The sequence below is a fragment of the Pinus tabuliformis genome, chromosome 1_2 (genome assembly GCF_031772625.1).
Source record: "Pinus tabuliformis cultivar Carrire ecotype Pingquan chromosome 1_2, CPIR1, whole genome shotgun sequence".
NCBI lineage: Eukaryota > Viridiplantae > Streptophyta > Pinopsida > Pinales > Pinaceae > Pinus > Pinus tabuliformis.
Window position 1 is genome coordinate 805,357,197 of NC_142298.1, and position 13,477 is coordinate 805,370,673.

The following is a 13,477-nucleotide window of genomic DNA, read 5'->3' on the forward strand; positions in this document are numbered from 1 at the left end:
ACAATTGGAAGAAAAAAGAGCAAAAGGGCTTTGTTACAGTTGTGATAGCAAATACACTAAAGGTCATAAGTGTGCTGAGAAGAAATTATTCTACATAGATTGTGAAGAGGAAGAAGAAAAGGAGCAAGAAAGGTCAAAAGAAGAAGATATACTCCAGGAACAAAGCCTAGATGAAGAACAAATAAATCCGACCATATCTTGTAATGCATTGGCGGGAATTACCACTCCTCAAACCATCAAGATAGAAGGACAAATCAAGAAGAAAAAGGTAATAGTGTTGATTGATTCAGGAAGCACCCACAATTTTATTCATTGTAGGGTAGCAAAAGAATTGAATTGCTTCCTATATCCAGCACCAGAGTGTCAAGTGATGATTGCAAATGGAGGAACAATAAATTGCTCTGGAAAGTGCCATAATATCAAGCTATCCATGGGAGAATATGTATTGACTAGCCCAATGCTTTCCATTCCAATGGGAGGTGCTGATGTTGTACTAGGAGTCCAATGGCTACAATCCTTGGGTACAATAGCTTTTAATTTTCAAGAACTTTTCATCAAATTTTCTACGGAAGGAAAGGAAGTTGAATTAAGGGGTATTGCAGGGAAACCAGGAAAGATAATCAGCTCTAATGGTATGACAAAGCTTCTAAAAAAGGAGCAAAGAGGTGTAATTGCACAATTATGTTCGCTAGATGTTTCCACATTGGAATCATCTATTTCTCCAGATCTCCAAAAAGTCCTGGACAATCATTCCAAGGTATTTGAGACTCCCAAAGGTCTCCCACCTATGCGTGATCATGATCATGCTATTCATCTGATTCCAGGAAGTGTTCCTCCAAACATCAGGCCGTACAGATATCCCTATGTCCAAAAAAGTGAAATTGAACGTATGGTTGCAGAAATGCTAGAGGCTGGTATAATTCAACCGAGTCAAAGTTCTTTCTCTGCTCCAGTAGTATTGGTGCACAAGAAGGATGGATCATGGCGCATGTGTCCAGATTATAGGGAGCTCAACAAGCTCACTATTAAAGATAAGTTCCCCATTCCTGTCATTGATGAATTACTGGATGAATTGCATGGATCAATTTACTTCACCAAGTTGGATCTTCGTTCGGGATATCATCAAATCAGAATGAAGATTGAAGACATTCCGAAAACGACATTTAGAACTCATGAGGGTCATTATGAATTTTTGGTCATGCCTTTTGGCCTTACCAATGCACCTTCAACATTTCAAGGTTTGATGAATTCAATTTTCAAACCATTCCTTAGAAAATTTGTGTTAGTATTTTTTGATGATATACTAATCTACAGCAAGTCTTGGAAGGATCATGTTGAACATGTTGACAGGGTGCTACAACTATTGGAGGAGAAACAATTATATGCAAAAAGATCCAAATGTTTCTTTGGAGTCCAGGAGGTGGAATATTTGGGTCATATTGTATCTCATGAAGGAGTTAAGGTAGACCCTAGCAAAATTAAAGCCATTAAGGAATGGAAAATCCCCACATCCATAAAGCATCTGCGAGGATTTCTTGGGTTGACAGGGTATTATCGCAAGTTTGTTAAGAATTATGGGAGAATAGCAGCACCTCTAACAACATTATTGAAGAAAGATGCATTTTCATGGACTCCGGAAGCAACAAAGGCCTTTGAACATCTTAAAGAGGCAATGTGCCAAGCACCGGTCTTAGCTACACCGGACTTCACAAAAACCTTTATTGTGGAATGTGATGCTTCAGGAAATGGAATTGGTGCTGTTCTAATGCAAGATGAAAGACCCATTGCTTTTGAAAGTCGTCCAATCAAGGGAAAGTTTTTAAGCAAAGCTATTTATGAGAAGGAAATGTTGGCAATACTCCATGCACTTAAGAAATGGCGACCCTACCTAATGGGAAGACACTTCAAGGTAAAAACGGATCATGATAGCCTTAAATACTTTTTAGAACAAAGATTATCCTCTGAAGAGCAACAAAAGTGGGTCACAAAGATGTTGGGTTATGACTTTGAAATCATCTACAAAAAAGGGAAGCAAAATGTGGTGGCAGATGCACTCTCAAGAAAGGATGAGGATGTGGAAGCATTGTTGTGCGCCATTTCTATTATCCAACCAGATTGGATAAACGAAGCAAGGGAGGAATGGAAGAATGACGAAGAAGTGTGGGCACTTATTCGAAAGCTACAACAAGATTCCAGTACGTCTGATACATTTAGCTGGAAAAATGATTCGTTATGGTACAAAGATCGCTTATACCTCTGTAAGAATTCCCAGCTAAAACAAAAGATTCTTATGGAATTGCACACTTCTCCCTTAGGAGGGCACTCAGGATTTTTAAAAACTTACCACAGGGTTAAGAAGGAATTTTTTTGGGATGGCCTTAAATCAGATATTCAAAAGTTTGTGGCGGAATGTTTGGTTTGCCAACAAAATAAAGTTGAAACAATTAAGACACCGGGTCTATTACAACCTTTATCCATTCCAAGCCAACGTTGGGAGGAGGTTTCAATGGATTTTATCACAGGTTTACCCAAGTCTGAGGGAAAGAGTGTCATCATGGTGGTAGTTGACAGACTTACCAAGTATGCACACTTTTGTGCATTATCACATCCATTTAAAGCCAGTACAGTTTCTACTGCATTTATGGAAACAATTCAAAAGCTACATGGAAACCCAAAGATTATTGTAAGTGACAGAGATCCCATTTTCACTGGAAATTTTTGGACAGAATTATTTTCTTGTCTTGGTACTCAGTTAGCTCATAGCTCATCTTATCATCCTCAATCTGATGGGCAAACTGAGATAGTAAACAAATGTTTGGAAGGATATCTTCGTTGCTTTGTATCTGATAAACAGACACAATGGGTCAAATGGTTGCCTCTGGCTGAATGGTGGTATAACACTTCCTTCCATACAGCAACAAAAATGACCCCATTTATGGCACTTTATGGGTATCAACCACCATCCATCACATCATATTTAAGAGAAAATTCTAAGGTTCAGGCAGTGGAACATCACATCGAACATCAACAACAAGTCCTCCAACTCTTAAAGGATAACCTCGTGTTGGCACAAAATAGAATGAAACAACAGGCAGATCAACATCGCAGTGAAAGAAGTTTTGATGTAGGTGATTGGGTATTCCTACGGCTACAACCATATAAGCAAATGTCCCTAAAGCAAGCTAAGAAGGATAATAAATTATCACCAAAGTATTATGGTCCGTACAAGGTGTTGCAAAAGATTGGTACTATGGCATACAAATTGGAGCTTCCTGCAGCTTCTCGATTGCACCCAGTTTTCCATGTTTCATGTTTAAAGAAGGTTATAGGCGACAAGCTCCCAGTTCAAACAATATTGCCAGAACTTGACGAGGAAGGAAAAATTATATTGGAACCGGAAGCAGTCACAGAAACAAGAACTCGACAGCTACGAAATCGATCAATTTCAGAGTATCTTATCAAGTGGAAGAACTTATCCGCTGAAGATTCCACATGGGAGGATGAGAATTTTATGCAGAAGTATCCAGAACTACTCAAGCGTTGAGGACAACACTTTTTTGAAGGAGAGGGGCATGTTGGGTCCCTATAATACTAGTGATTACCCCATTACTATTGTAGTTATACCCCTTATTTATATTGTTGTGCCCCTATTACCCCCATATTGTTATTTCTGTGCCCCATAGAATCCCTCTATTGTTATTTTTGTGGCTTTATATTATTATTGTTAGGTCATCTGGATTATATTGTGACTCCTTAGACTCCTATATATAGAAAGGAGGTTTTGTCATTTGTATCATCCAAGAATTGTTCATTTATGTAATGTAAAGGATGTTGCCCCCTCGAAGAGGCCGAATTCTAAGGCGTTGATCTATCTTTTCTATCTTTTCTTGAGTTGGTTTCATAACAGTCTTGGTTTGGAGGTCTTGGAATTCATCAATTGAAGAATCTATAAGAAGAGAAGAGATTTATGGGTTTTCCTCTCAAGTGGAGAGGTTTTGGCCCAAACTTGCAGCTTACATCCTGTGTTCTTGTGTATTATTTTTCTTCTTGTTTTGACAGTTGTTTGATGGTAAGAACAAACATACTAATAAGAGAAGAAGCTAATAAGTCAGAAAAAGTAAAAGACATCATAAGTAGTTATCAAGAATAGAGAAATCATCCTAACTACTGCCCTCTAGATTTCTTAATAGAAAAGACACTAAGACTATACCAATAATAAAATGTAATTCACTCAAATTATTCTCCTTATTATCGATGGGGAAATGGATTAACTAAACCAACCAATTAAAACATGATTAAGTACATTATTGGCAATATTCCTCATGATTGAAATTTCCAAGTGACACGTGAATTTATAGGACAACAATCAAAGTTAATAATGGTGGAACACCATTTCGATTGGTTTACAAGCAAGCACAATCATGCCTACTTAGTTAGAAATTACAACTTGTTGATTAGACTTTCAAACTGAGGAATCAAGGAGCAATCAAAATAGCTCGATAATTTAATGTGTCAATGGATTTAGAAGAATAACAACAATATGTAGCATAGGATCTAAAAAATAGGTAGATGGTAGTGAAAATATAGCATGACAAGGTAAAATCTAGGTCATTCAAAGTTAGTCAAAGAGTTTTCTTCTGGGCTCTACACATAAAGATAAAGTAAAGACATTGAATTACAAAAGCTATGGTTATGGCCATTTACCATTGCATAAAATTTTGGGACTAATTCCCTTCATTGAAATGACAACCAAAAAATATTGTCTACATATTCAATAAATTGGTTTGTCATGAAACCCTCTTTCTTTACTAATACGGCTTAACAGTTAAAGATTCCATTATAGGATTCTAGTTCTATTTATGTTGCATTTACATCTTAGTTTCTCATGTCCTTTTTTCACTTCCTTTTATTTTCATAATTAAGTTTCCTTATATTTGTTTTAGCTTTGCATTCTGGTTTTGTTTGTTTAGTTTTGTTCTCCTTTCATAGATGCATGACTGCTTGAAATTCATATTCTCTAAAGTGTATGTATAACAATATTAAACCTAAAAAGTTGCATGCATCATTGAACACATACTAGAATGTTGGCTTATCTTTAACACGACAATTATTAGTATGTGATATTGCAAGTTAATACCTGGAAACATGGACACAATGGCTAAAGAGGCTCCTAAAGCTCAAGTTGGATAATAGTTCGAATGTCTTAGTTATGTTTTTCAAATTCCTTGTTCTTATTCATTATTCCTTTGTTTCCCAACTCTATCCCACTCTTGCATATTTTATAAATGAATGCAAGTTTTATGCCTCCTCATAAATTGTTTAAACTTATTATTACATTTTTGTTGAAAAATGCCCACAATCTCTCTTATGAAAAACCAAAGAATCTAAAATTAATGTTGCAAGAATGAAACGACTCAAGGAGTCACTAGATGTTCACTCATTTTATTGTCGATTATTGATCACTTGCAAATTGTTGCATTGAAGTATAACCCCATACAAAATATGAAATGAACAATGAGCCTTTTTCCTTTCCTAACATTCCTTGTAGACCACTATAGGATGTCTTACTAAAGTGAAATAATGAATTAAGGTAATTGTTGATTGACAATCCATGACTTTGTTTCATGCATTACTTCATGTTGAGCTTATGATGGTGTTGATGTACTATGATTATTGGATAATGTTACATGTATGTTATGAATATTGGTAGTTGTAGAAGGTGGATGATAATCTATGTAGCTTTCCCATTATGATCTATGCACAATGGATTGTCCTCTGATATATTTATGTCTACAAGTTTCATCTGGTGAATGAATAATGGTTAACTTCAACTAATTTGGTTGGTAACATTGTCACTCTTGTTTGATCCATTTTTATTCATGGCACTCACTTGCAAACATGAAACAAAATTTGTTTTTTCATGGTCAAATATGTCATAATCTAATGGATGACATGTAATATCCCTCCCCTTAATAATAAATAATAAATAATAAATAATAAATAATAAAAATAATAATTAATAAATAATAAATAATAATAAATAAATCACTTAATAATAAATAATAAAAATAATAAATCATAAATTTTAAATAATAAATGATATTAAAAATATATACAAAGAAAATAAATAAAAATAATAAAAATAAAAATAGTAATAACCATACTAAAACTCTAAATAAGAATAAATATAAATAAAACAAGAAAACTATCAAAAAGAAAGAAATAAAACAAGAAAAGCTAAAAATCAAAAGAAAAGTAAAGAAATAAAACAAGAAAGCTAAAAATCAAAAGAAGTTGCATGTAGACACATGGAGTGTGTGCATGTGGTTCCCCTTCCAATGTTGTTCTATTTAATAGATGGTGAGGAAGATGAGAGGCATGCCGACATTCCATCTTTCTGAGATTCTGTCTTTCATTCTCTTGGGAGAATGGTATACTAAGACCTAGGAGTCACTGGCAGTAGAACGTTGATTGAGGGCTCGGGGGTGGCCAGTTGTAGCAAGACGTTGCACAATTGAGCCTACGGTTGGGTGGAAAGTCGTCCCCAAAACCTTGTTGCAGATAGTAGACTTCAACCGAAAACACAGGTGAGTATTCTAATCATAGTTTTGAACTTGAAGTTAATCAGTTGAATTGCATGTTGAATATCAATTACTTGATTAATTACATGTTTACTTCGGGCTGTTACATGACATCTCAACTGGAGGAATTCCATTGATGTTTTTCCCTAGTGTCATTCTCAATTTTCCATTGTGAAGAAACTTACATATTCTCTTATCCAAAGTGAACTTACATTGGTTATGGGTGCTCTAAATATATTATTTCTCCACCATATTCAACCTATGTTAACAAGAAAATATTACAATTGTTTATCCTTTAATCTTGTTCGATTGAAAGGCTCATTTACTTGCTTGAAGTGGGCTCATTTGTCCCTTGTTTGAATATTGTTGCACATGACTAAAGGGGTTGATTTCAATTCAAAAATAAACCTTTTAGGGTTGAATTTCATTGCTAGAAAATGGATTCAAAGTAGGATCTGGAAAACTTAATTGGTTCATTAAAGGAAAAAATAATAAAGCCATCATCCAATGCGGAAGAGGTAGGCTTGGTTTTCCAAGGATAGGCTTGTTTTCTTCTTGCACTATGTTTGTATGGATTGCATCGGATCTATGGCATAGCCAATTTTTTAGTTTTGTCTTTATTTAACTTGAAAATCCTCTATCTTTCTTCCCCAATTCAAGCCTTCATTGTCGTTATTTTCCTTTTCTTTGATTTCTCTAAATTTATTAGTAAAGCCATGCGAAAACAAGGCTTTCTTGGCCATCTTGCATAGGAAATATACTAAGTGGAGTGCCTAACAAACTTGCACATATAATTTTGATTTGTGGGTATAACATAGGGTTTAATTTCTTACTCTTGACCCATTTTACCCTTATATTGACTTTGAAAAAATTTCAGTCTGCCTACCCATTTGATTCAATGAGTTAAGGCGCTCATGTCTTGGCCTGTGTTTGGCATATTTATAAAAAATTGGAACCTTTTGAATCAATATGTATATATTTTTTTTGCATAATGGTTAAGATGTACCAATGATATGACTTTATTTTCATAAGCCCACAACTTATATGACTAGGGGTATGAATCCACTTCATTGGGAATATTATTTTAAATTTTTTTATCATGGTGCAACTCAACCTCTTGGCCTTGAGTTGGAGGCCATGATGAGGATATAATGCAAGTGTCTCATGTAAACCTCCTATTACCAATGGTATGACTTGTAGCATTAAAGCATGCATATTTGAAGGGATCGTGATTAAATCTATCCAATAAATCTAACATAATGAGTTTATTTGGATTGTAGATTTGAGTGTTTACCAAAGATACCATAGTTTTCAGCGTGCATGTTATAGTTAACACATTTTGTGGGGGTTTTATTTTTTCGTTATAGCAATTATCGGTGAAAATTGTAAATTTTATATGCGAATGTTGTAGGAAAATCCAATGTAGCTAATTGAATGCAATTGTATTAGATTTGGAAGTATATTATAGCACTTTTCTTCTCTTTTTCTTGCATAAGAAGGTCTCCCATATTACTGTTAGGATATTCCGACACATAAGAAATAGTTAAGTACAACTTGGTCTAATGTAGAGTTAGGTATAGAGTTAGGTAAAGTGTGTTTCTTTACCATTGTACATTTTGTAACTTACAATCCGACGGTCACGATATGTAGTGATCCGACGATTCATTCTCTCCTCGGTATTACTGACACTTGATCCGTGGCTTGACACCCGATTGGTCCATGAATTCTATTTAAAGCACATGGAGGGTCATTTGTAGGGTAATCCGTGCATGAGAGAAACATATGTAAATTTTCATTCTTTTATTAATAAATTGCCTGAAGTGGCCGCGTTGGCTCAGGTCGTGGACTGTTTCCCTCTTTGAGGGTTTTAACCACGTCAAAATATTGGTGTATTGATCTGTGATCTGGTTGTGAGCGGTGTCCTTTTGGTGTTCTGTCTGAGGAACTTACCCTGTAAATTCATACATGGTATCAGAGCGATTTGAGGGCCGCATCCGTTGGTGATCCAAATCTGAAGCCGGTAGAACTGCATCCGACTTCCGTTTCCTAGATCTGTTGTTTCTGACTGCTTTCAGGCCGAGAGGACTGCTCTGTTGTGTTCGGAGCATCTGTTCCAGTGAGGAACCCCTTTCGTTTCACGCGAAAAGGTTTCCGGTAGCCCTAGCTGCGTCATTTTTAAGATCGGGAGGTATACAGTGTTTATTTGCAGTTTACTGTTATTCTCTCTCTATTTATATCGGTTTCAGTTTATTTAGCCTTTTTATTACCGGATCTATACCTTTCATTTCTGTGTATGCTCTTTGCCCTACGACTCTGTGCGATCTGAGCAAATCAGAAACAGAAAGGAAGGATTTTTCTCATGCGTATGCTCTTTTCCCTACGCCTTAGGGTGATCTCGGAAAATCAGAAACATTGAGAAAAATATTTAGTTTCCGGCCAAAGCTAACTTTGAGCCGCAAGGTTCATTTTTTGAAAATATTTAGTTTTTTGGCTAAAGCTAACTTCGAGCCATAAGGTTTGTTTTCTTTGCATGTCCGTGTTGGGTTTTGTGTTTTGTGTTTTGTAGGGAAAAAGAGCTTTCTCAAGGCAAGCACGCAACCCAAAGCCCCCCCCCCCCCCTTCTCTCTCTTTCTCTCTCTCTCAAATTTTTTGTATAGATCAATTGGTTCAAAGCTATTTTAAGAGAGTAGAGGTCTTGGGTTCAAGTCTCCATTTTGTGGGGGTGGACTTTTTCATTTCCACACATTCCTGCACTTCGTCGGCAACTTCAACAACGTTTTTTCAAAAAGCCATAACTTCTTCATCCGGAAGCCGTTTTCAGAGCCGTTTTTTTTTAAACCAGCCTAATTTTTCGAGATCTATCCATTGGAACACTTATTTTCAGCATCTTTAGCTTCAGTTTCCATTGAAATGGAAATTCAATACCAAGTTACCCTTGACAGCACCAACTACTTCCAATGGTTGGCTTACATTGAGGATTTACTTAGAAGTAAAGGTCTCTTCAGAATAGCCTCAGGCCAAGAAAAGAAACCGAAGGATGAAGATAAGGCTGCTAAATGGGAAAATAGGCAAGATCAAGCACGTGGACTGATAGGGATGTCTATTTCTCCAGATCTTAGATTCCATATTGCAGAAATTGATTCTCCTGATGAAGCAATGAAACAAATCAATAAAGTTTTTGGCATTAAAAATGAAATTAGAGCCCATCAACTTGAAAATGAGTTGCTTACATTGGACCCTAATAATTTTTCTTGCATTGAAGATTTCTTGTCCAAGTTCAAGACCCTTAGATATCTTTTGGAAGGTGTTAAAGTTAAGAAAGAAGATAGTAATCTTATCTATTCCATTCTTACAAAGTTGGGACCAGCCTACTCTGTGTTTGTTTCCACCTTCCATTCTACAAGAGAAGCCTTCATTTCTCAAGGAACAGACTACAAGTCCCCTTCCTTTGACTCTTTTTGTGATTCTTTAATAAGAGAACAAGAAAAACTCTTACACCTTGGTCTTCTTAATCTTGGAAACTCTTCCAAGAAAGCGTTAGCCGCCCAGCAGCAACCAAATTCAAAGAATCCCAAGAAGTCATATCCTAAAAAGAATGGTCCTAAACCAAACAAGGGTCCTAAGCAATTTCAACCCCAAAATGAAAAATCATTTCAACAAAATGATAAGACAAATAAAAACAAAGGGAAGAAGACTGATAGACATTGCAATTTTTGTAATCGAGATGGCCACTTAGAATCAAAATGCTTTAAGAAGATGGAAGCCTTGGAAGTAGCAATGAAGAAGCATAACATCCATTTGGGGCAATCTTCAACTTCAACTTCATCTTCAGGAATGGCACTTTCTGCATGTGGTTGTCAAGCATCTCGGTCTGGCTATGCATTAAATGTATCTTCTTCTTCTCATTCTCATAAGTGGCTCATTGATTCTGGAGCTTCTTATCACATGGCCAAAAACAAAGCCATGGTTTCTTCTTTAAATGATTGTAACACCAAAAATATATATGTTGGTGATGATAGATCTCTTAATGTTGTAGGGACTGGAACTATTCATCTAGACAATGGTCAGTTTAATGATGTATTATGTGTTCCAACCTTATCCTGCAACCTTCTATCTGTATATCAGATAACTCATTCAGGTGAAGGTAAAATCGTTGAATTTTCACCTCATGATGTTGTAATCAAGGACTTAAGAGATCCTAAACAGATTTTGGCTACTGGCATTGCTGATGATTCCACAAGGTTGTATAAGTTTCACAACTTTAGGTCATCGAATCTTCCCTCAGTATTTGTTGCTCATAACGATGAAGTGAGCAAACTTTGGCATGAGCGATTTGGTCACTTAAACTATCGCTCCCTTCAGCATCTATGTAAAGAAAATATGGTGACAGGTCTTCCTATGGTATCTTGCAGAGATGGTGTTTGTTCCGGATGTGTACTCGGAAAACATCATCGGGATAGTTTTGAAAAACGTGCCTCTTGGCACGCCTCAGCCCCTTTACAGCTTGTGCATAGTGATTTATGTGGTCCACTTCCAGTTGTGTCATTCTCTGGCTGCAAGTATTTCTTAACTTTCATTGATGATTTCTCCAGACGCACTTGGGTATACTTCTTAAAACTCAAGAGTGAAGTATTTAACACTTTTTTGGCCTTCAAGGCCTTTGTTGAAAAACAATTTGGACATCAAATTCTTAAGTTAAGATCTGATAATGGCGGAGAATATGTTAAAAACACATTCATCAACTATTGCACTGAGAATGGAATTCAAATGCAACATACTGTTCCATATACTCCACAACAAAATGGTGTAGCTGAAAGGAAGAATCGCACCTTAAAGGAAATGGCTAATTGTATGCTACAATCTAAAGGACTTGGTCTTAGTTTTTGGGCAGAAGCAATTAACTGTGCAAATTACATAATAAATCGCACTCCTACTAAGGCTTTAAAGAATATCACTCCAGAAGAAGCATGGAGCTCAATCAAACCAGATGTAAGTCACTTTCGTGTTTTTGGAAGTGAAGCGTGGGCCCATATTCCAGATGAAAAGCATAAAGCTTTAGAACCTTAGAGTGAAAAATGTACTTTTGTTGGATATTCTGAAGATGTCAAAGGCTATAGACTTATTCCATTTAAGTCCAAAAATGTTATCATTAGAAGAGATGTAAAATTTGATGAAAATATATCGGCCTGCGAGCCTCGTCCGACGGTTGTGCCACCTCTCCCTATCTCTTCTACTTTTGAAAACATTTCTTCTTCAGATGATGAAAGTGAGGATGACAATCCTCCCCCACCATCTCAGGATCCTCCTTCAGCTCCTGAGCTTCCAAAATGGGTTCGTGCTACTCGAGATGCGGTAGGTGATCTTGTCGGTGATCCTACAGATCAGCGACGTACACGTTCTCAGTTCGAGAGAGCCTCTTCTTTACTGGCTCAAGCTCCAGTAAATTATGATCCTGACACCTTTGCAGAGGCTTCAGGCCATCCAGATTGGGAAGCAGCTATGAATGAAGAATATCATTCATTATTGGCAAATGATACATGGGATCTTGTTCCTCTACCAAAGGGACGAAAACTTGTCAGATGCAAATGGGTTTACAGAACCAAGTATGGACCAGATGGGAAAGTTGATAAACATAAAGCTTGTCTTGTTGCTAAAGGTTTTTCACAGGTTGAAGGCATTGACTACACCGAAACCTTCTCCCCTGTTGCCAAAATGAACTCTATTCGCCTTGTTCTTTTCCTTGCTGCCTCTTTCAAATGGGAAGTCCATCAGATGGATGTTAAATCTGCCTTCTTGCATGGGGACTTGCATGAAGAAATCTATATGGAACAACCCATTGGCTTCATACAAACAGACTCCAGCCTTGTATGTCGACTTAAGAAATCCCTTTATGGTCTCAAGCAAGCTCCTAGGGCTTGGTATGCCAAAATGGATAGCTTTCTTTTAGAATCTGGCTTTTCTAGGTGTCATTCTGACAATACTGTCTACACCAAGAAAGTGGGCAACTCTCTTATCATCCTTGTTCTTTATGTTGACGATCTTATCCTTACTGGTAGTGATCCCAACCTTATAAACCATGTGAAGTCTAGCCTTAAAAGGAAATTTGAAATGACAGACTTAGGACACTTACACTATTTTCTCGGTCTTCAAGTCTTGCAATCCAAGGAGGGTATTTCCCTTTCCCAGTCCAAGTATGCTTGTGATATTCTACGTCATTTTCACATGGAAGACTGTAAGCCAGCCCCTTCTCCCTTTCAGTCTGGAGTCAAACTTTCAGTCACTTGTACTTCTCCTGAAGTTGATGCTACATTATACCGTCAACTTGTAGGAAAACTCTTGTATCTAACTCATACTCGTCCTAACCTTTCCTTTGCTGTTGGCCTTGTTGCTCGGTTCATGCAAAACCCCCGTGAAAGTCATTGGAAAGCAGCTAAAAGAATACTTCGTTATGTTCGAGGTACAGTTCAGTTTGGGATTCATTACAGTGTCGAAGCATCTCCTCTATTGGTTGGTTTCACTGATTCCGATTGCGCTGGTGACCCTGATGATCGAAGTCTACTGCTGGTTATGTGTTCACTCTTGGTTCAGGACCTATTACATGGGCTTGTAAGAAACAAGCTGCCATTTCTCTTTCATCAGCAGAAGCAGAGTATCGTGGTGCCGTAGAAGCTAGTAAGGAAGCCTTGTGGCTTCGTCAGATCCTGTCAGAGTTTGGCTTTCAGCAACAGCATCCGACTACACTTTGGTGTGATAATCAAAGTGCCATTCAGCTATGCAAAGATCCAGTCCAACATCAGCGCAGCAAACACATTGAACTGCACATGCACTTCATCAAAAAGCTCATTCACGACCATGTTCTTGAAGTGCAATATTGTTCAACAGATGATCAAGTTGCA